Source organism: Pseudophryne corroboree, chromosome 5 (assembly GCF_028390025.1).
Source record: "Pseudophryne corroboree isolate aPseCor3 chromosome 5, aPseCor3.hap2, whole genome shotgun sequence".
NCBI lineage: Eukaryota > Metazoa > Chordata > Amphibia > Anura > Myobatrachidae > Pseudophryne > Pseudophryne corroboree.
This window is the reverse complement of record NC_086448.1, coordinates 110,222,996-110,248,435: the sequence shown is the minus strand read 5'-3', so window position 1 is coordinate 110,248,435 and position 25,440 is coordinate 110,222,996.

The following is a 25,440-nucleotide window of genomic DNA, read 5'->3' as shown; positions in this document are numbered from 1 at the left end:
TCAACTTCTTTGGTAAATGTAGAGGTGTTTATCTTATTGTCTCTAATACAGAGTGCAATATCAAGAAAGGTGATGTTAGCAGAGTGAATGGTGCTAGTGAAATTTAAACCAAAAGTATTATTGTTCAAGGTGAAAAAAAACTGTGTAGCCGATGTGTAGTCCCCATCCCAAACAAAAAACATGTCATAAATAAAGCGTCCATAGAACACCAGGTTCACCCCCACCGGGCTCCCCCAGACATGCATGTCCTCAAAGAGACCCATGTACAAGTTGGCATAACTGGGGGCGAACCTGGTGCCCATCGCTGTGCCGTGAATCTGTAAAAAGAATTCTCTATTAAAGGTGAATTAATTATGTGTAAGAATAAATTGAATGGCTTCAATCAAAAATTGTTGTTTAACGGTACTGAGATTGCTGTCAGATAATAAATATGTCTCAATTGACTGCAATCCTAGTGTATGTGATATATTAGTGTAGAGTGACTCTACGTCACATGTCATAAACAAAAAGCTATCTTTCCATGTGATGTTGCAAATTAGATTCAAAAAATGTGTGGTGTCCTTAACATGTGATCTGAGTTTTTATTATTATTATTATTATTATTATCATCATCATCATCATCATCATCATCATCATCATTATTATTACTGCAGGTGCTGTACAGAGATTAACAGAATTCCATAAATATTAAAACGACATATAGCCTACCCATAAACACATTGATACAATTAAAGTCAGTGAGATTAAACAGTAAGATAAGGCCTTTAAAAGCAAATTAGGAGTCGCATAAGGAGAGGTAGGGATCAAAAAGAACTATTGAGCCTGTACCCACTATGTGTGGTATTCTATTAGCCAGGGTAATTTGGTCCGCCCGTGGCGATCCTATTAGCTCTGACAAGCCAATGCGAGCTACAGTTTATAGGGGATTTTGCAAGCGTAACCATATCCCCAGAAACAGCCCTGTTTCCAAGCGAAAACAGGGTTATTTCTCAGTAAAACACAGGTTTCACTGAACCTGTGTGTTTTCTGGAGAAAAGGCATTTTTTTAAGGCGAGCTAATTGGATAGCCTGTAAAATAAAATAAAAAACCATGAAACATTGGGAAAAATTGGGAAAAAAAATAATAATTTGCCCATTGTCATGAATCTGCATTCTTCAACGCATCACTACTGTGGAACTACAGGTTCCAGCAGTTCATTTCTGTTCCAGTTCTAGTTTTCAGTCTACTGCAGCCGTGCTTCAGCTAACTCACAGCTGATCTGAACACCTAATCCAGCGGGGTGTGCTCTCACAGAGATGCCACACCCAATCACCACAGACCAAGGTGTATAAACTCCAGCTCCTGGCTCAGTCTCATCGCCTTGGACAACACGTCACATTCTGTGAACAGGCGTCTCCTGTTTGCAGTCCTCTGTCTGCAGAGATACCCCTGTGTATTGGACCTGTGGAACTACAGGTCCCAGCAGTTCCAGTTCCGTTCCAGTTTCCAGTTCCAGGTTCCAGCCTTGGACAACACGTCACATTCTGTGAACAGGCGTCTCCTGTTTGCAGTCCTCTGTCTGCAGAGATACCCCTGTGTATTGGACCTGTGGAACTATAGGTCCCAGCAGTTCCAGTTCCGTTCCAGTTTCCAGTTCCAGGTTCCAGCCTTGGACAACACGTCACATTCTGTGAACAGGCGTCTCCTGTTTGCAGTCCTCTGTCTGCAGAGATACCCCTGTGTATTGGACCTGTGGAACTACAGGTCCCAACAGTTCCAGTTCCGTTCCAGTTCCAGGTTCCAGTCTTCAATTCTTTGTTTCCAGCAATCTCCTATTTCTGGCATCTCTAAGTTGTTTCCCTGTTCCAGTGTTCCTGTGGAACTACAAGTAGCAGCAACCACTCCAGCTCTCCTGCGAGTCACATTCAGTGTGCAAGTTCCTGTGTTCCAGTCTCCAGTCTTCATTGTTCCAGTTTGCTACAAACTCCAGCCACAGTCTGCTACACCAATCTGCAGTAGAGACTTTCCTCAGGTGTGTTCTCAGCCTCTTCACCTAATTACCAGCATTCCACACTGTGCATTGCCTTTAGCACTTAACATCTTGCTGTGTTAGGACTGTCTCCTGCTAGGGCCTTGCTTGGCTTAAAGACGTATGCTTCTACAGAGACTGTGTGCTTTAATGGCTATTCGTTATATACCAGAGTTTTGTTTGCTGCATCTGATTTCATTATTGCCTTATCATTTATATCAAGTTTCAAGTTCATCTTCATTGCTTATTTGTTACCAGTGACTTTTGAAATATTCATTTATCGGATTAAGTTATTATTCATTGTTCCTGTCATCGGTTATCCCTGTGTGATAATAAATATCAAGCGCACATGCGCAGAACTTTTTGTCCGTTTCCCAGTCTCCTCTATCACTCCTACACTGACCCACTAGTGCCCCCTCCGGGGACATACTAAATTAGAGTCCTGACACCCATCATATGTAGCCAGACAGGATCAGAGTTTAAAATATGTAGACAGAGGAATAGAAAAGCCTGGAGTCAGTGACAGCACTAGGAGGAGAGAATAAGAAAGAGAGTTAAGACAGTGAGGGCTTACAATTCTAAGGGGTCTATTTACTAAGCCTTGGAGAAAAAGATAAAGTGAACAGAGAAAAAGTATCAGCCAATCAGCTCCTAAATATCACGTTACAGGCTGTGTTTAAAAAATGACAGTTACAGTAGGAGCTGGTTGGTTGTTACATTATCTCCGTCCACTTTTTCTCTCTTCAAGGCTTAGTACATAGACCCCTAAGAGGGAAAGAGACTTTAACCCAAAAGAAATGTTGTGCCAAGACCTGAATTGGGGTGTTCAGGCAAAAAAGTATTGAAGCAAGTCTATATTGAAGAATGGACCAGTATTATGTGACTGATCAATATCAATAATTATCATTAACTATTATTGAAGATGTAACCCTGTACCCAACTGAGGGTAAGTGGTCTGAATATTCCTATTCCCAAATAGGCTAGATACTCTGGGGATAGCTACTCCTGGGAATAGTCTCGTGTTTTCGTGCCTCCACCCAAGCTATTAATGACTCTATGGCTTGCTTGGGTAAGCCGGGGCGCGAAATGGGTGTTTAATCTACCTATTTATGACCCACTTTTTAGAGATGAGTTGCCCTGGTTGTGATTTATTACTCAATTTAAAATTATACATTGAATACTAACGACCTTGTAGATATTTAACCGTACCTGTTCTCTGTTTTTCTTTTTCAGGTCGTCTTTCATCCACCGGCATAGTTACATCATAAGTACATCAGGTAAGTAGCCAACTATAAATATGATCTTTATTATACCAAAGGTTAATCAATCATCAATGCTATCTCCTCTTTATGATAATAAAAGTACCAGAATATTCTCACTATACATTTGTTACAATAATATAATGCATGCAATTTACAAAAAATTACCATAGGTACCTTTTCTATAGTCTGGTTGACTATAAACCCGGGTATTTTTAAAAAACTAGATAATCTGCACAGTATTAGTTTATAGTGCACTTACAGTGGGTCCCTTGTGTACTGCTCAAAGAACGTTAGTGAAAGTTTATGACCCTATTGTCCTGTAGGGTACGAGTGAAATTACGTTCCCCTCGGGGTTAGTATCCTTGGCTATTTAATGCGACTCCCCTCTGTGAACCTTGTGAGTGTGACCTTCCGCTGACCTCTCTAAACACTCCAAGCATGAAACCCTTAAGGACGTCTGATTATCTCAATCCCAGAGATGAGCAGCAATGACTGTGTGGGGTTATCTGGCAGTCTCTTTGTGATACTGGAGGCATTAGCCTTCCTCGTCGGGGGATAACCTCGAGTTAACTCAGTCAAAGGACGGGCTATTCGAGAGTGTTGAGGTACGAATTTCCTGTAATACCCACAAAACCCCAAAAAGGATCTCAGATCTCTGAGGTTCTTAGGCCGTGGCCAATTCTTTACCGTCTCCACCTTGGAAGGATCAGTGGCAATCCCTTTTCGGCTGACAATATGTCCGAGATACTTCACTGATGCCCGACATAACTGGCACTTTTCTATGGACAGCTTCAATCCTCGAGCTATCAGTCGATCCAATACCTTGATCAACTGCTGATTGTGCTCTTCCAGAGTTCTCCCGAACAAAATGATGTCATCCAGGTAGACTAACACTTCCCTGTAGCACATATCCCTGACTGTCTTTTCCATGGTTCTTTGGAATGTAGCGGGAGCACCCGTTATCCCTTGCGGCATCTTTAAGAATTCAAAGAACCCTATGGGACAGATGAATGCTGTCTTAGACTGATCGGCGGCACTCATGGGTATTTGATAATACCTACACCATAGATCTAGTACAGAGAACCATTGACTGCCTTGAAGGCAGTCCAATGCTTCATCTACCTTCGGTACAGTATATTGGGCAGGGATAGTGCGGTTGTTAAGAGTACGATAGTCAATACAAAGTCTGATGTTGCCATTTTTCTTTCTGGCTACTACTATAGGGGAAGCATATTGACTCTCTGAATCAGCAATCACATTGTTTTCAAGCAAACCCTGTAAATGTCTTCGGACATCCTCAAAATCGGCGGGAGCCAGGCGTCTGGATCGTTCTCGAAAAGGCGTTTCATCAGTCAACTTAATATGATGTTCTACCCCTGTTGCTGTGCCTAGATCCCATTCGCTCATGGAAAATGCCAACTCCCTATCACGTAGTTTCTCCATTAATTGTTGCTTGCTGGCCTCATCAATATCACTTCCGATAATGCAATGTTCTAGATCGAATTTGGACACGCTTGGTTTTTCTCCAGCCACTACCGAACCTTCCATTTTCTGACACCTACACAAGCGGTCTTTATACTCCCGTCCGGAACTTCCAGAATTTTCACACTCCTGTTTTTCACACCATCGAATTAAGGGGGTAATTCCAAGTTGATCGCAGCAGAAAACTTTTTAGTAGTTGGGCAAAACCATGTGCACTGCAGGGAAGGCAGATATAACATGTGCAGCGAGTTAGATTTGGGTGGGGTGTGTTCAATCTGCAAACTAAATTGCAGTGTAAAAATAAAGCAGCCAGTATTTACCCTGCACAGAAACGAAATAACCCACCCAAATCTAACTCTTTCTGCAAATGTTATATCTGCCCCTCCTGCAGTGCACATGGTTTTGCCCAATTGCTAACAAACTTTCTGCTGCGATCAACTCAGAATTACCCCCTAAGTTTTGATACATGTTGGTATTGGTACCTACAATGACAGGCAATTTTCCATTATCTCCTGGGGAGTCAGGGCATACCAAGGCTAACAGGGGGACGGTGTTATTAGTTATACCTAATCCCGGTTCAAAGGTGATCTGCATTATGATGTATCCTAAATATGGATAACGTTGCTCACTCAGTCCCCAGATGGTCAACCCACTAAGGGGTTGAATGGGAATATCAGGGAGATGGCGGTGGTACCATGATTCGAACACGATGGACACTTGGGATCCACTATCCATTAGTACCGTAAAATCATGCCCATTTATCATAGCTTTTGTTATGGGAGCCTGGCCCATTAAACTATCTGGGACCGTGTGAGACCACTGGGCACTCCCCATAGCTCTGACATGAATTATTGGGGAGTCTGTGAGGGGTTCACAGAGCTCCCGTTGGAGTTTCCCCCCGATGAGACCCTTCTCCTATCAGAGGCATTACCTTCTCTCTGACTTTGTCATGGGGCATTCAAATGACCGATGTCCAATCTGCTCACAACTTTAACACTTATAGGTATTCCGGAAGTCTCTTCTCCAATTAGCTCCCCTTCTAGTCCTGTCGGCCTGTTGGGGCCGCTATGTTGACTTGCCTGAAGGGTAATAAGCTGTTCAATCTTCTTGTTTTGTTCTTCTATCATCTTCAGCAATCTCTCATCCATAGGAGGGGGTTCCACAGTGGGTAGTACTACTTTAACCTTCTTTATAGATTTTTCTCGGTTTTCAATTTGAACCTCTTCCAGTTTAACTTCTTTGACCAATTCATTCAAAGTCGGTGGCTGAGCTATAGTTAGAGTACAACGTATCTTCTGAGCCACCGGGTGGTTTGTAAGAGCTCCTTTAAGGACCTGCTTTAACCGTTTTTCATCTTCTACATCTTTGGAGAAGCCTCCTTTATCTACAATTTTATATATCAACCGGTCTACACGATAGATATAATGGGTTAATGTCTCTCCGTGATCCTGATAGGTATTGTTCAATCTAGCCATCAAATCTCCCACATCTTCCAAAGTTCCAAAAGAATAATCCAGGGCCTCGATATACTCTCTCAATGTCGCGCCAGGATTACTCCTTCGGGTAGCTTGGATAACACCCATGGCAGGCCCTCGAAGACTTTCCACCACTCTCTGCTTTTTGATTGCCACTCCTCTGAGTGCTGGATGGCCATCTCCCTCCACATATCATAACTTTCCTCTCCTGCCGGTACAGGGGAAATTCCGGAGAATATCCGCAATCTACGATATCCTCCTTCAAAGTGCCATCTTTCAAGGTGGCTAACCACCTTGTTCATTACCGTTTCTACTTGAGGCTCAATACCTGCACTCTGCTTCCCCACATGATCCGCGGAGTCTGGTGGATTATTCCTGGTAGACTGTGAATGTGTTGACGGTATTTCGACAGGAGGGTCACCGGCTCCGGGGGCGTCCCTCAGGGTAGTTTCCCTATCCTCCGATCCTCGTCCTTCAGGCCATAGTATCTGGACTTTCCTTCCAGTTCCTTGTTCCAAGATGATCATACTAGGAATTAATGTTCTATCCACCCCTTTCTCTTGACACCAGCGGGTGATGTCTTCATCGGTGATTATCTCCATCGCTACACTACTTGAGGTTGGTAAACAGGAGACGAAAGTTTGTTAGAATCTCAGCAGTGCCTCCAAAATGTAACCCTGTACCCAACTGAGGGTAAGTGGTCTGAATATTCCTATTCCCAAATAGGCTAGATACTCTGGGGATAGCTACTCCTGGGGGAATAGTCTCATGTTTTCGTGCCTCCACCCAAGCTATTAATGACTCTATGGCTTGCTTGGGTAAACCGGGGTGCAAAATGGTGTTTAATCTACCTATTTATGACCCCCCTTTTTAGAGCTGAGTTGCCCTGGTTGTGATTTATTACTCAATTTAAAATTGTACATTGAATACTAACGACCTTGTAGATATTTAACCGTACCTGTTCTCTGTTTTTCTTTTTCAGGTCGTCTTTCATCCACCGGCATAGTTACATCATAAGTACATCAGGTAAGTAGCCAACTATAAATATGATCTTTATTATACCAAAGGTTAATCAATCATCAATGCTATCTCCTATTTATGATAATAAAAGTACCAGAATATTCTCACTATACATTTGTTACAATAATATAATGCATGCAATTTACAAAAAATTACCATAGGTACCTTTTCTATAGTCTGGTTGACTATAGACCCGGGTATTTTTTTAAAACTAGATAATCTGCGCAGTATTAGTTTATAGTGCACTTACAGTGGGTCCCTTGTGTACTGCTCAAAGAACGTTAGTGAAAGTTTATGACCCTATTGTCCTGTAGGGTACGAGTGAAGTTACGTTCCCCTCGGGGTTAGTATCCTTGGCTATTTAATGCGACTCCCCTCTGTGAACCTTGTGAGTGTGACCTTCCACTGACCTCTCGAAACACTCCAAGCATCAAACCCTTAAGGACGTCAGGTTATCTCAATCCCAGAGATGAGCAGCAATGACTGTGTGGGGTTATCTGGCAATCTAACAGTTTAAGGACAGTAACCAGGTCTCTCTCGGCAGGTCCGCCTACAGATGTCCTTGATTTAGAATTCTAGTTAACTGTCATATAAGTGCGACTATCATGTCGGGAAGAATTTCTTTACTATGTGCTCAACATAAGATTGATCTATTATTTAGCTGAGCTGCAGAAGTCAGGGCTCTTCCGATGAATGAGGATGATCCAGTCTATAGACCTCTGTAATTCCCCACACACGCAACAGTCAATCAGCCACCCTTATGCAGGCTATATAGTCTATCCTTTCAGATTGCCGAAGCTATGCCACTATCAGGTGGAAATAAATAGAGGTTGTACTGGGTTCACCGTGCCACTCAGCTGTTACTGTGGGGGTGATACTATAGAAGTGTCTTCTTTTGGGCTAGGATACTCCCCCATGCTGCTACTCAGTCTCCTCTGAACCACTGTCCCTCCCTCAACAGCCTCCTTAAGTAACTACTCTGCGGCTGGGATTAATAATGTAGGGATAGTGCTGAGACCATGCCCCTGTCACTCACTGTGGTTGCTGCATGCCCAACTTGGTCCAACGCTGCCAGGGAGTTCTAAGAGGCACTCCTCCCAATGGGCGGTGATGACAGCCCCCCAGGCCGGGTACATTACTGTGCTGCTGGCGTAAGCTCCTCCTACAGGGCTGCTCCAACAATCGCGGTTACTGCCGAGTTCACTACACTACCGGCCACTGCAGCGTCTCGATCGCTCCCCCGGCTCTGGGGTCTCTGGAAGCCGGCTCTATCAGCGCTGCTTGGTGCGACTGGGCCCCTCTCTCCGGGTAAGCTGTGCAGGTAAGCGTCTCTCTCTCTCTCTCTGTCGGGCTATACTCAGCTGCTGGGCGGCTCTCTCTCTCTCTCTGTCCCCGTCAAGCTTCTAACTGCCTTCTCTCTGTTTTTTTTTTTTTAACTGCCTCTCCTCGGGCCACCTCCAGAACTTTCTAGGCCACACTCTTGTGCCCCTGCTCTTAGCCAGGCACGCTCCACTGGCCACCATCATGCCCATGCATTAATATATATAATAACACATACACTTTAAATACCTATATTTACTAGTGATGAGCGGGTTCAGTTCCTCGGAAACCGAACCCCCCCGAACTTCACCCATTTTACACGGGTCCGAGGCATACTCGGATTCTCCCGTATGGCTCGGTTAACCCGAGCGCGCCCGAACGTCATCATCCCGCTGTCGGATTCTCACGAGATTCGGATTCTATATAAGCAGCCACGCGTCGCCGCCATTTTCACTCGTGCATTGGAAATGTTAGGGAGAGGACGTGGCTGGCGTCCTCTCCGTTTATTCATTGTTGAGTTGATGCAAATATTTGTGCTTGTTTATATCACTGTGGGGACTGGGGAGCAGCTTTATATTAATATAGGAGGAGTACAGTGCAGAGTTTTGCTGATCAGTGACCACCAGTTTTATCCGTTCTCTGCCTGAAAAAAACGCTCCTTATCTGTGCTCAGTGTGCTGCATATATCTGTGCTCACACTGCTTTATTGTGGGGACTGGGGACCACCAGTATATTATATAGGAGGAGTACAGTGCAGAGTTTTGCTGACAGTGACCACCAGTATACGGGGTCTGCCTGAAAAACACTCCATATCTGTGCTCAGTGTGCTGCATATATCTGTGCTCACACTGCTTTATTGTGGGGACTGGGGACCACCAGCATAATATTATATAGGAGGAGTACAGTGCAGAGTTTTGCTGACCAGTGACCACCAGTATATGTTGTCTGCCTGAAAAACACTCCATATCTGTGCTGCATTGTGTAGTATATAGTAGTACAGTGCATAATTTTGCTGACCACCAATATATAATATATAGGAGTACGGTACAGAAGGCCACTGCTGTACCTACCTCTGTGTCGTCAAGTATACTATCCATCCATACCTGTGGTGCATTTCAGTTTTGCACAGTTTGCTGACCACCAGTATATAATATATAGCATTACGGTACAGTAGGCCACTGCTGTACCTACCTCTGTGTCGTCAAGTATACTATCCATCCATACCTGTGGTGCATTTCAGTTTTGCACAGTTTGCTGACCACCAGTATATAATATATAGCATTACGGTACAGTAGGCCACTGCTGTACCTACCTCTGTGTCGTCAAGTATACTATCCATCTAGATTCTATACCTGTGGTGCATTTCAGTTGTGCAGTTTGCTGACACAGTGACCACCAGTATATATAGCAGTACGGTACGGAAGGCCACTGCTGTACCTACCTCTGTGTCATCAAGTATACTATCCATCTACATTCTATACCTGTGGTGCATTTTAGTTTTGCAGTTTGCTGACAGTGACCACCAGTATATATAGCAGTACGGTACGGAAGGCCACTGCTGTACCTACCTCTGTGTCGTCAAGTATACTATCCATCTACATTCTATACCTGTGGTGCATTTTAGTTTTGCAGTTTGCTGACAGTGACCACCAGTATATATAGCAGTACGGTACGGAAGGCCACTGCTGTACCTACCTCTGTGTCGTCAAGTATACTATCCATCTACATTCTATACCTGTGGTGCATTTTAGTTTTGCAGTTTGCTGACAGTGACCACCAGTATATATAGCAGTATGGTACGGAAGGCCACTGCTGTACCTACCTCTGTGTCTTCAAGTATACTATCCATCTACATTCTATACCTGTGGTGCATTTTAGTTTTGCAGTTTGCTGACAGTGACCACCAGTATATAATAATAATAATAATAATAATAATACTTTATTGTCATCAATAGTTCATGAAAGAAATGCCTGAACAATCAACGAAACTAAAAAGCAAGCATATACAGAGACCATAAGAACAGAACAAAAGAGCACTCCTGAACCCAAGACATTCCCAATTATCAATTTATCTCGGTTCTATCCGGTTTAACATATTTACTGCTTTTCTAAAAAAACTACCCCTTAACCGGTTAGTCCGACAAAGAATAGAACGATAACGCCTATTTGATGGCAACACAGAAAACATCCCCACATTAGGATGAGATAGATCTCCCAAAATACTTCTCACCTTAGTGAGGAGCCTTTTTTCATATATATCCTGAATACAGGGCAGACTGACTCCAATAACTCTACTTGCAGTTTTAACCACTCTCTGAAGGGACTTACGTTCTACGGCTGTGCAGTTTCCAAACCATACCATAATCCTGTATGTAAGGACACTCTCTAAAATGGCTGAATAAAAGTTTACTAAAATCTCCTTACGTATTCCCGCCATACGCATTTTCCTCAATAAAAACAGGCGTTGCTGGGGTTTTTTAACAACACATCGTGTATGGGTACCCCAAGACAGGTCATTGGAGATGTTAATGCCCAGGAATTTAAAAGACTCAACTATCTCCACAACCTGGTTATTGACAACTATAGGACAAAAAGGCTGCTTGTGAATTTTCCTAAAATCTACAATCATTTCTTTAGTTTTTTTTACGTTTAGAATTAAATGATTTGTTTGACTCCAAGCTTCTAACCTATCCAGGGCCGGATTAACAATGGGGCGGATGGAGCTGCAGCTCCAGGCCCCCCATTGAAAATAGGCCCATATCCTGCCACAGACAAGAGGGCCATAATCGCCGGCATTACAATGAGTCACTCTGACTCATTGTATGTTGCCGCCAGACAGTGCATCGGCCCCCAGTTTGTAAATCCCGGCCGCAGCAGGAGGAAAGGCCGCTCTCCTCTCGAGCGTCTCCTCCACACAGATTATTGATCTTCTCTGCCTGGCCAGTGTGGAGGAGGAGCCACTTTCCCCTCTACTCCAGCTCCTCCCCCTTAGACTTTGGTGCTGCTGATGAGGACGGACCGGCCGGAGGAGAGGCACCTCAATGTAACGTAACGGCTGCACACCGCGCACCCCCCCTCCATCCCGCAGCACACACTGTGCTGACTGTCACCCCCGGCTGCCTCCCTCACCGCACACAGCGTTGGCCGCCACCCCCCTCCCCGGCCGCCTCTCATACCGCACTGGCGGTCACCCCCCTCCCCGGCCACCTCCCACACCACACACCGCACTGGCGGCCACCCCCCTCCCTGGCCGCCAACAACAGCATTGCAGTGTGCTGGTCGCTACCCCCCTCCCCGGCCGCCTCCCGCACACCGCACCGCGCTGACCCCCCCCCCCCACTTCCCCCCTTCCGGCCGTTTGTTTGGTATTTTTAAAGAAGATTTACATGATTTTCAGGGGGTCGGTCTGAGGTGGGGCTGTGGAAAGTATATTTTCTGGGCCTGCCCTATATTGATGCACTGCCTGGAGAAAACTGGTTGCAAGAGCAGCGCCAGTGCTCCATCACTTGCTGGAGCTCCACCCTGCCTAATGAGGTAATAACAATATTATATGTCTGTTACATATTACACAACGGTTATATTTTGTATAAGTATCTAATTTATCCTGTTTTCATTCTCTTTCCTCCAATCTCCCCCCTGTTATTCCCCCTGTGCTGTGTGCTGCTCTCTTCTCCCCGTTACTCCCCGTGTTCCTCTTTCGTTATTCCCCCTGTGTTCTTCTTGTCTCCCCCCCGTTATTCCCTGTGTTTCTCGTCTTCCCCTGTTATTCCCCCTGTGTTCCTCTTGTCCCCCCCCCCCCGTTATTCCCCGTGTCCCTCTTGTCTCTCTCAGTTATTCCCCCTGTGTCCCTCTTGTCTCCCCCAGTTATTCCCCCTGTGCTCCTCTTGTCTTCCTGTTATTCCCCCGTTTCTCTTGTCTTCCCCCGTTATTCCTCCTGTGTGCCTCTTGCCTCCCCCCCCCGTTATTCCTCCTGTGTGCCTCTTCTCTCCCCCGTTGTTCCCCGTGTTTCTCTTGTCTTCCGGTTATTCCTCCTGTGTGCCTCTTGTCTCCCCCCCGTTATTCCCCCTGTGTTCCTCTTGTCTTCCCCCGTTATTCCCCCTGTGTTCCTCTTGTCTCTCCCCGTTATTCCTCCTGTGTTCCTCTTGTCTCCCCCGTTATTTCCCCTGTGTTTCTCTTGTCTCCCCCGTTATTCCCCCTGTGTTCCTCTTGTCTGCCCCGTTATTCCTCCTGTGTTCCTCTTGTCTCTCCCCGTTTTTCCCCCTGTGTCCCTCTTGTCTCTTCCCGTTATTCCCCCTGTGTTCCCCTTGTCTCCCCCGTTATTCCCCCTGTGTTCCCCTTGTCTCCCCCGTTATTCCCCCTGTGTCCCTCTTGTCTCTCCCAGTTATTCCCCCTGTGTCCCTCTTGTCTCTCCCAGTTATTCCCCCTGTGTCCCTCTTGTCTCCCCCAGTTATTCCCCCTGTGTTCCTCTTGTCTTCCTGTTATTCCCCCCTGTTTCTCTTGTCTTCCCCCGTTATTCCTCCTGTGTGTCTCTTGCCCCCCCCCGTTATTCCCCCTGTGTGCCTCTTCTCTCCCCCATTGTTCCCTGTGTTTCTATTGTCTTCCCATTATTCCCCCTGTGTGCCTCTTGTCTCCCCCCCTGTTATTCCCCCTGTGTTCCTCTTGTCTCCCCTGTAATTCCCCCTGTGTTCCTCTTGTCTTCCCCCGTTATTCCCCCTGTGTTCCTCTTGTCTCTCCCCGTTATTCCTCCTGTGTTCCTCTTGTCTCCCCCGTTATTTCCCCTGTGTTTCTCTTGTCTCCCCCGTTATTCCCCCTGTGTTCCTCTTGTCTCCCCCGTTATTCCCCCTGTGTTCCTCTTGTCTCTCCCCGTTATTCCCCCTGTGTTCCTCTTGTCTCTCCCCGTTTTTCCCCCTGTGTTCCTCTTGTCTCTCCCCGTTATTCCCCCTGTGTCCCTCTTGTCTCTTCCCGTTATTCCCCCTGTGTTCCTCTTGTCTCCCCCGTTATTCCCCCTGTGTTCCTCTTGTCTCCCCCGTTATTCCCCCTGTGTTCCTCTTGTCTCTCCCCTTTATTCCCCCCTGTGTTCCTCTTGTCTCTCCCCGTTATTCCTCCTGTGTTCCTCTTGTCTCTCCCCGTTATTCCTCCTGTGTTCCTCTTGTCTCTCCCCGTTATTCCCCCTGTGTTCCTTTTGTCTCTCCCCGTTATTCCCCCTGTGTTCCTTTTGTCTCCCCCCCGTGAAGGTTGCTGTAAATTATATAGAATATAATTTTTTACGTTTTTTATGTGGGGTTGCTGTTCTGTCACTGGTGTGTCCGTCCCTTTATATGCTTTTGGAATCACGTATGTTTACTCATGTAGTGATGAAATTGAGTGAGTCTGCAACTGTACCATGCATCCACAAATGAAGTTCTGTGTACAGCGCTGGCGCTATGCATGTAATGGTAATAATAATCTGTGCTCTGTGTATAGATATCAGTTATTAATGTATAACCCTGGTCCATATTTGTCACATCAAACCTTTTCTACCAGTACTACGCTGCATTCCAGGGGCTACCTGACGCAACGTGTATAAGGGGCTGCCTGGCGCAATGTGTATAAGGGCCTACCTGGTGCAATGTGTATAAGGACCTACCTGGTGCAATGTGTATAAGGGCCTACCTGGTGCAATGTGTATAAGGGCCTACCTGGTGCAATGTGTATAAGGGCCTACCTGGTGCAATGTGTATTAGGGCCTACCTGGTGCAATGTGTATAAGGGGCTACCTGGCACAATGTGTATACAGGTATCTGACTGGCACAATGTGTATGAGGACACTACTGTGTGGTGTAATGTGAATTGGTACTATTATGTGGCGACGCCACTTCCTGTAAAGCCACACCCCTATATTTTTGACACACGCCTTCGGCACGCAGTGTCCCTGTTTTCAATGGGGAAAGTGGGGTCGCCAAAGGAAACGTTCACTCTGGGCACCACAATATCTAGAACCAGCCCGGACTACAGCATATACAGACTATGAGGGAAGGGGGGCACACTGATGCATATACAGACTAGGGGGTAGGGGTGCACACTAATACACATACAGACTAGGAGGGGAGAGGGGCACACTAATACACATACAGACTAGGAGGGGAGGGGGGTACACTAATACACATACAGACTAGAAAGTGAGGGGGAGCACACTAATACACATACAGACTAGGAGGGGAGGGGGGGTACACTAATACACATACAGACTAGGAGGGGAGGAGAGGGGAGGCACACTAATACACATACAGACTAGGAGGGGAGGGGGGTACACTAATACACATACAGACTAGAAAGTGAGGGGGAGCACACTAATACACATACAGACTAGGAGGGGAGGGGAGGCACACTAATACACATACAGACTAGGAGGGGAGGGGAGGCACACTAATACACATACAGACTAGGAGGGGAGGGGGGTACACTAATACACATACAGACTAGGAGGGGAGGGGGCACACTCACGCATATACAGACTAGGAAGGGAGGGGGGCACACTAATGGGTAGCTATAAATACTAGGAGGGGAGGGGGCACATCTACGCATATATAGACTAGGAAGGGAGGGGGCACACTAATAATACACATACAGACTAGGAGGGGAGGGGGGCACACTAATACACATACAGACTAGGAGGGGAGGGGGGCACACTAATAATACACATACAGACTAGGAGGGGAGGGGGGCACACTAATAATACACATACAGACTAGGAGGGGAGGGGGGCACACTAATAATACACATACAGACTAGGAGGGGAGGGGGGCACACTAATACACATACAGACTAGGAGGGGAGGGGGGCACACTAATAATACACATACAGACTAGGAGGGGAGGGGGGCACACTAATACACATACAGACTAGGAGGGGAGGGGGGCACACTAATAATACACATGCAGACTAGGAGGGGAGGGGGGCACACTAATACACATACAGACTAGGAGGGGAGGGGGGCACACTAATAATACACATACAGACTAGGAGGGGAGGGGGGCACACTAATAATACACATACAGACTAGGAGGGGAGGGGAGGCACACTAATACACATACAGACTATGAGGGGAGGGGGGTACACTAATACACATACAGACTAGGAGGGGAGGGGGCACACTGACGCATATACAGACTAGGAAGGGAGGGGGGCACACCAATGGGTAGCTATAAATACTAGGAGGGGAGGGGACACATCTACGCATATATAGACTAGGAAGGGAGGGGGGCACACTAATAATACACATACAGACTAGGAGGGGAGGGGGGCACACTAATACACATACAGACTAGGAGGGGAGGGGGGCACACTAATAATACACATACAGACTAGGAGGGGAGGGGGGCACACTAATAATACACATACAGACTAGGAGGGGAGGGGGGCACACTAATACACATACAGACTAGGAGGGGAGGGGGGCACACTAATAATACACATACAGACTAGGAGGGGAGGGGGGCACACTAATACACATACAGACTAGGAGGGGAGGGGGGCACACTAATAATACACATACAGACTAGGAGGGGAGGGGGGCACACTAATACATATACAGACTAGGAGGGGAGGGGGGCACACTAATAATACACATACAGACTAGGAGGGGAGGGGGGCACACTAATACATATACAGACTAGGAGGGGAGGGGGGCACACTAATAATACATATACAGACTAGGAGTGGTGGGGGTCACACTAATAATACACATACAGACTAGGAGGGGAGAGGGGCACACTAATACACATACAGACTAGGAGGGGAGGGGGCACACTAATAATACACATACAGACTAGGAGGGGAGGGGGGCACACTAATACACATACAGACTAGGAGGGGAGGGGGCACACTAATAATACACATACAGACTAGGAGGGGAGGGGGGCACACTAATACACATACAGACTAGGAGGGGAGGGGGGCACACTAATAATACACATACAGACTAGGAGGGGAGGGGGGCACACTAATAATACACATACAGACTAGGAGGGGAGGGGAGGCACACTAATACACATACAGACTATGAGGGGAGGGGGGTACACTAATACACATACAGACTAGGAGGGGAGGGGGCACACTGACGCATATACAGACTAGGAAGGGAGGGGGGCACACCAATGGGTAGCTATAAATACTAGGAGGGGAGGGGACACATCTACGCACATATAGACTAGGAAGGGAGGGGGGCACACTAATAATACACATACAGACTAGGAGGGGAGGGGGGCACACTAATACACATACAGACTAGGAGGGGAGGGGGGCACACTAATAATACACATACAGACTAGGAGGGGAGGGGGGCACACTAATAATACACATACAGACTAGGAGGGGAGGGGGGCACACTAATACACATACAGACTAGGAGGGGAGGGGGGCACACTAATAATACACATACAGACTAGGAGGGGAGGGGGGCACACTAATACACATACAGACTAGGAGGGGAGGGGGGCACACTAATAATACACATACAGACTAGGAGGGGAGGGGGGCACACTAATACATATACAGACTAGGAGGGGAGGGGGGCACACTAATAATACACATACAGACTAGGAGGGGAGGGGGGCACACTAATAATACACATACAGACTAGGAGGGGAGGGGGGCACACTAATAATACATATACAGACTAGGAGTGGTGGGGGTCACACTAATAATACACATACAGACTAGGAGGGGAGAGGGGCACACTAATACACATACAGACTAGGAGGGGAGGGGGCACACTAATAATACACATACAGACTAGGAGGGGAGGGGGGCACACTAATACACATACAGACTAGGAGGGGAGGGGGCACACTAATAATACACATACAGACTAGGAGGGGAGGGGGGCACACTAATAATACACATACAGACTAGGAGGGGAGGGGGGCACACTAATACACATACAGACTAGGAGGGGAGGGGGGCACACTAATACATATACAGACTAGGAGGGGAGGGGGGCACACTAATACACATACAGACTAGGAGGGGAGAGGGGCACACAAATACACATACAGACTAGGATGGGAGGGGAGCACACTGACGCATATACAGACTAGGAATGGAGGGGGGCACACTAATGGGTAGCTATACAGACTAGGAGGGGACGGGGCACATTAATGAATGTACTTTGAAGGACACACTACTTTTCAGTGGCCATGCTCCCTTTTTAGGCGCGCGCAACAGTAATCCCATTTTATTTGCCATACCCCCACTTCAAAATTCCCACTTCCACGACCACTGTATGTATGTGTGTATGGGTTTGTTGTTCTGCTCCTCTATTAAATGGTTGAAGGTAGGCACTAGCTATGACCTCCATGGAGATAGCCACACCCATGGCAAAAGCCACACAACCTATTTATACCACCCGCACCGCAGTGCTTGTCTTACCTCCTGCCAAGGCACCCAATAGGCCCTTCATACATTTCAGCTCCAGGCCCATGTGAACCTTAATCTGGCACTGTACCTAGCGACCTCAGATCTATATTCTGACTCATCGTCCTTACTTATTAAGCCTACAACTGCGATATCATCGGCAAATTTAATAATGTGAACTGACTCCGATTTAGAAAGGCAATCATAGGTAAACAGGGAGTACAACAGGGGACTCAGTACACAACCCTGAGGCACCCCTGTACTGATCACAAGTTCGCTTGACAGGGAATTGTACAATCTAACAGATTGGGGCCTGTTAGTCAAGAAATCCAAGATCCATCTACATACAAAGTTATTCAATCCCAACTGAGATAATTTAGACACTAATGATGTTGGGATTACCGTATTAAATGCTGAACTGTAATCCACGAACAAAAGTCTCGCAGAAGAACATGTGGATTCTAGATGGGTAGCCACACAATGAATCAAGGTGATAGCAGCGTCATCTGTCGACCTATTTGCTTTATATGCAAATTGAAAAGGATCCAGATTGGCTGGGACATTTTTCTTTATGTGTCCCATAACCAATCTTTCAAAGGCCTTCATTATAAGAGATGTCAGAGCAATTGGTCGGTAATCGTTTGGCTCACTGGCCTTACCATTTTTGTGAACCGGGACGATAATAGATGACTTAAAACACTTAGGCACATGACAAGTGGCAAGGGAAAAGTTAAAAATTATAGTAAAAATCCCAGCCAACTGCTCAGCACATGTCTTAATAACATTTCCCGGAATCCCATCTGGGCCGGGAGCCTTACCTGATTTAGAACTGGCAAAGCACCGTCTAACAGACAATTCATCCAGTACCAGGGGCTCCGCATTCTCCAGATTCCCATCCCAATCAACAGGGGAAACAGCCATGCTATCAAAACGAGAGTAAAATATGTTTAACGTCTCCCCTAGGGAACTATCAGCCTCTTTATGAGAGGGATTCTTATTAACTTTGTAGTCAGAGATGTCTTGAATACCTTTCCACAAGCTTTTTGCATCTTTATCATTTTTAAACTTGCTTTCAGTACGGTACGGTACGGAAGGCCACTGCTGTACCTACCTCTGTGTCGTCAAGTATACTATCCATCTAGATTCTATACCTGTGGTGCATTTCAGTTGTGCAGTTTGCTTACACAGTGACCACCAGTATATATAGCAGTACGGTACGGAAGGCCACTGCTGTACCTACCTCTGTGTCGTCAAGTATACTATCCATCTAGATTCTATACCTGTGGTGCATTTCAGTTGCGCAGTTTGCTGACACAGTGACCACCAGTATATATAGCAGTACGGTACGGAAGGCCACTGCTGTACCTACCTCTGTGTCGTCAAGTATACTATCCATCTACATTCTATACCTGTGGTGCATTTTAGTTGTGCAGTTTGCTGACAGTGACCACCAGTGCTTAAAGTGGTCCTAGAGAGGTGGTGGAACTCACCCCCCTCCCCACGGTGCCCATGAAATAAAGGTATTGCGCGCGCCGTAGGCGCGCGCAGCAAAAAGGGGGTGTGGTCTCAAAAAGAAAGGGGCGTGGTCACACAATAGTAATAATGCCCACAGTAGTAGTACCCAAGTGGAAATTTTGAAGTGGGGGTATGGAAAAGTGAAGGGTGCAATTATGTGCGCGCCGAAGGCGCGCGCACTCCTGACAAGGGGGCGTGGCCACGCAAAAGGGGGCGTGTCGTTCAGTGCAGTTTACCACATTATATACCCCTTATACACATTATGCACCACAATAGTAGGACCCCTTTCACATTATAGCTCACAGTATGAGCCGAAATTCACATTTATACCACACAGTATGAGCCACATTCATATTACACCACACAGTATGAGCCAAATTCACATTACACCACACAGTATGAGCCAAATTCACATTACACCACACGGTATGAGCCGAAATTCACATTACACCACACAGTATGAGCCGAAATTCACATTACACCACACAGTATGAGCCGAAATTCACATTATAGCACACGGTATGAGCCGAAATTCACATTATAGCACACAGAATGAGCCAAAATTCACATTATAGCACAGAGAATGAGCCGAAATTCACATTATAGAGTGACAGAGTGACAGGGAGAGTGACAGCAGGGACATGGAAAGTGACAGCAGGGACATGGAAAGTGACAGCAGGGGAATACAGTAGGGACTAGGGAGAGAGAAAGGCAGCAGGTTAGATTACCTGTTTAGCAGCGGCGGTGGTCTGCGGTGCTGTGGATGAGTAGGCTGTGGTAGGCGTGACGTGGAGGAGGCTGTGGGCCTCGGAGATAGTGCGGAGGAGGAGGCTGTGGGTGCGCAGAGGTCCGAGGGTGGGGCGGCAGAAGAGGCTGAGGGCGGCTGCAGTGGATCTGGAACCAGGCTGGCTTTATTATCCCTGCCGCCGCATCGAGCTCCTGTGACCACGGCGCTAATATTTCAAAACTGCTGCGGACCGGCAGCCAATCAGCGACAGATTTGAACTAGTAGTGCCGCGGTCACAGAAGCTCGATGCAGCGGCAGGAATAATAAAGCCGGCCTGGTCCCAGATCCGCTGCAGCTGGGAGTCTGGAACCTGGGCTTCCAGTGCGGCGGCGATGGTAGGGGCGGAGCGACGGAAGCGGACCGGGAACGCAGCTTCTTTGTCGGCCCATACAGTAATGCCCCCAGCAGTAGCATCCCTTATACAATGCCCACAGTAGTAGTGCCCCTTATGCAATGTCCCCAACAGTAGTGCCCCTTATGAAGTGCCCCCTTTACAATGCCCTCATTAGCTGTGCACCCCATCAGTAATGCCCTTAATGGTAATGCCCCTGTGTAGTATTGCCCCTAGTCGTTTAGCCCCTGTAGTTTAGCCCCAGTAGTCATGCCCATACTGGTAATGCCCCTGCAGTTATGACCCCAGCAATTTACTCCCCCCCCCCTCCAGTTTAGCCTCTGAGTGGTAATGCCCCCAGTAGTTTTGCCCTCATGTAGTTTGCCCCATGTAGTTTAGCCCCCAGTGGTAATGCCCCCTGCAGTTGTGCCCCCAGTTGTTTAGCCCCTGTAGTTTAGCCCCCATGTAGTTTGCCAAAGTTAGTAATGTCCCCAGTAGTTTGCCCCCTTGTAGTTATACCCCCAGTAGTTTAGCTCCTGTAATTATGCCCCCTTGTAGTTTAGCCCCCAGTAGTATTGCTGCCAGTAGTTTGCCCCTTTGTAGCTTGCCCCCTTGTAGTAATGCCCCCAGTAGTTTGCCCCCAGCAGTAAAGCCCCCCAGTAGTTTGCCCCCAGTACTAGAGCCCCCCAGTAGTTTGCCCCTCTGTAGTTTGCCCCAGTAGTAAAGGCCCCCAGTAGTTTGCCCCCAGTACTAGAGCCCCCCAGTAGTTTGCCCCTCTGCAGTTTGCACCAGTAGTTTGCCCCCAGTACTAGAGCCCCCCAGTAGTTTGCCCCTTGTAGTTTGCCCCAGCAGTAAAGCCCCCCAGTAGTTTGCCCCAGTACTAGAGCCCCCCAGTAGTTTGCCCCTCTGTAGTTTGCCCCAGTAGTAAAGGCCCCCAGTAGAAACGCCTGTGGTACACATATAGGGAAGAGGGAGGGAGGGGGGGGGGAAAGAACTATACTTACCTAGCCCCGCTCCCGCCGCAGTCCTCTCTCGCCGCCCGCTCCTCTGCACTATGAGAGAGACGTCATGACGTCTCTCCCATAGCGCGCACTGACAGAGCCGGAAGCCGGAGCTCAGTACTGAGCTCCTGCCTCCGGCTGCCGCTGCGGAGAGGGAGACGGGCGCCCGCTGGTAACGCGATCTCAGCGGGCGCCCGGCATCTCCCTGCAGCGCCGCCCGGGACATCGGGTTAGGTGAGCCGGGGGAGGCGGAACTGCGTTCCGTCTCCTGGTGGAACTGACGGAACGCAGTTCCGGCCCGTTCCGGCTCACTTTAACCCCTGGTGACCACCAGTATATACAGGTTGAGTATCCCTTATCCAAAATGCTTGGGACCAGAGGTATTTTGGATATCGGATTTTTCCGTATTTTGGAATAATTGCATACCATAATGAGATATCATGGTGATGGGACCTAAATCTAAGCACAGAATGCATTTAAGTTTCATATACACCTTATACACACCGCCTGAAGGTAATTTTAGCCAATATTTTTTATATCTTTGTGCATTAAACAAAGTGTGTCTACATTCACACAATTCATTTATGTTTCATATACACCTTATACACACAGCCTAAAGGTCATTTAATACAATATTTTTAATAACTTTGTGTACATTGAGCCATCAAAAAACAAAGGTTTCACTATCTCACTCTCACTCAAAAACTCTGTATTTCGGAATATTACGTATTTCGGAATATTTGGATATGGGATACTCAACCTGTAAAGCAGTACGGTACGGAAGGCCACTGCTGTACCTACCTCTGTGTCGTCAAGTATACTATCCATCTACATTCTATACCTGTGGTGCATTTCAGTTGTGCGCAGTATATATAGTAGTAGGCCATTGCTATTGATACTGGCATATAATTCCACACATGAAAAAATGGTGAACAAAAATGTGAAGGTTAAAATAGGGAAAGATCAAGATCCACTTCCACCTCGTGCTGAAGCTGCTGCCACTAGTCATGGCCGAGACGATGAAATGCCATCAACGTCGTCTGCCAAGGCCGATGCCCAATGTCATAGTAGAGAGCATGTAAAATTCAAAAAACAAAAGTTCAGTAAAATGACCCAAAAATCAAAATTGAAAGCGTCTGATGAGAAGCGTAAACTTGCCAATTTGCCATTTACGACACGGAGTGGCAAGGAACGGCTGAGGCCCTGGCCTATGTTCATGGCTAGTGGTTCAGATTCACATGAGGATGGAAGCACTCATCCTCTCGCTAGAAAAATGAAAAGACTTAAGCTGGCAAAAGCACAGCAAAGAACTGTGCGTTCTTCTAAGTCACAAATCCCCAAGGAGAGTCCAATTGTGTCGGTTGCGATGCCTGACCTTCCCAACACTGGACGGGAAGAGCTTGCGCCTTCCACCATTTGCACGCCCCCTGCAAGTGCTGGAAGGAGCGCCCGCAGTCCAGTTCCTGATAGTCAAATTGAAGATGTCACTGTTGAAGTACACCAGGATGAGGATATGGGTGTTGCTGGCGCTGGGGAGGAAATTGACAAGGAGGATTCTGATGGTGAGGTGGTTTGTTTAAGTCAGGCACCCGGGGAGACACCTGTTGTCCGTGGGACGAATATGGCCATTGACATGCCTGGTCAAAATACAAAAAAAATCAGCTCTTCGGTGTGGAATTATTTCAACACAAATGCGGACAACTGGTGTCAAGCCGTGTGTTGCCTTTGTCAAGCTGTAATAAGTAGGGGTAAGGATGTTAACCACCTAGGAACATCCTCCCTTATACGTCACCTGGACCGCATTCATCAGAAGTCAGTGACAAGTTCAAAAACTTTGGGTGACAGCGGAAGGAGTCCACTGACCACTAAATCCCTTCCTCTTGTAACCAAGCTCCTGCAAACCACACCACCAACTCCCTCAGTGTCAATTTCCTCCTTACCCAGGAAAGCCAATAGTCCTGCAGGCCATGTCATTGGCAAGTCTGACGAGTCCTCTCCTGCCTGGGATTCCTCCGATGCATCCTTGAGTGTAACGCCTACTGCTGCTGGCGCTGCTGTTGTTGCTGCTGGGAGTCGATCATCATCCCAGAGGGGAAGTCGGAAGACCACTTGTACTACTTCCAGTAAGCAATTGACTGTCCAACAGTCCTTTGCGAGGAAGATGAAATATTACAGCAGTCATCCTGCTGCAAAGCAGATAACTCAGGCCTTGGCAGCCTGGGCGGTGAGAAACGTGGTTCCGGTATCCACCGTTAATTCAGAGGCAACTAGAGACTTGATTGAGGTACTGTGTCCCCGGTACCAAATACCATCTAGGTTCCATTTCTCTAGGCAGGCGATACCGAAAATGTACACAGACCTCAGAAAAAGAGTCACTAGTGTCCTAAAAAATGCAGTTGTACCCAATGTCCACTTAACCACGGACATGTGGACAAGTGGAGCAGGGCAGACTCAGGACTATATGACTGTGACAGCCCACTGGGTAGATGTATTGCCTCCCGCAGCAAGAACAGCAGCGGCGGCACCAGTAGCAGCATCTCGCAAACGCCAACTCGTTCCTAGGCAGGCTACGCTTTGTATCACCGCTTTCCAGAAGAGGCACACAGCTGACAACCTCTTACGGAAACTGAGGAACATCATCGCAGAATGGCTTACCCCAATTGGACTCTCCTGGGGATTTGTGACATCGGACAACGCCAGCAATATTGTGCGTGCATTACATCTGGGCAAATTCCAGCACGTCCCATGTTTTGCACATACATTGAATTTGGTGGTGCAGAATTATTTAAAAAACGACAGGGGCGTGCAAGAGATGCTGTCGGTGGCCCAAAGAATTGCGGGCCACTTTCGGCATTCAGCCACCGCGTGCCGAAGACTGGAGCACCACCAAACATTCCTGAACCTGCCCTGCCATCATCTGAAACAAGAGGTGGTAACGAGGTGGAATTCAACCCTCTATATGCTTCAGAGGATGGAGGAGCAGCAAAAGGCCATTCAAGCCTATACATCTGCCCACGATATAGGCAAAGGAGGGGGAATGCACCTGACTCAAGCGCAGTGGAGAATGATTTCAACGTTGTGCAAGGTTCTGCAACCCTTTGAACTTGCCACACGTGAAGTCAGTTCAGACACTGCCAGCCTGAGTCTGGTCATTCCCCTCATCAGGCTTTTGCAGAAGAAGCTGGAGACATTGAAGGAGGAGCTAAAACAGAGCGATTCCGCTAGGCATGTGGGACTTGTGGATGGAGCCCTTAATTCGCTTAACCAGGATTCACGGGTGGTCAATCTGTTGAAATCAGAGCACTACATTTTGGCCACCGTGCTCGATCCTAGATTTAAAACCTACGTTGTATCTCTCTTTCTGGCAGACACAAGTCTGCAGAGGTTCAAAGACCTGCTGGTGAGAAAATTGTCAAGTCAAGCGGAACGTGACCCGTCAACATCTCCTCCTTCACATTCTCCAGCAACTGGGGGTGCAAGGAAAAGGCTAAGAATTCCGAGCCCACCCGCTGGCGGTGATGCAGGGCAGTCTGGAGCGAGTGCTGACATCTGGTCCGGACTGAAGGACCTGCCAACGATTACTGACATGTCGTCTACTGTCACTGCATATGATTCTCTCACCATTGAGAGAATGGTGGAGGATTATATGAGTGACCGCATCCAAGTAGGCACGTCAGACAGTCCGTACGCATACTGGCAGGAAAAAGAGGCAATTTGGAGGCCCTTGCACAAACTGGCTTTATTTTACCTAAGTTACCCCCCCTCCAGTGTGTACTCCGAAAGAGTGTTTAGTGCAGCCGCTCACCTTGTCAGCAATCGGCGTACGAGGTTACTTCCAGAAAATG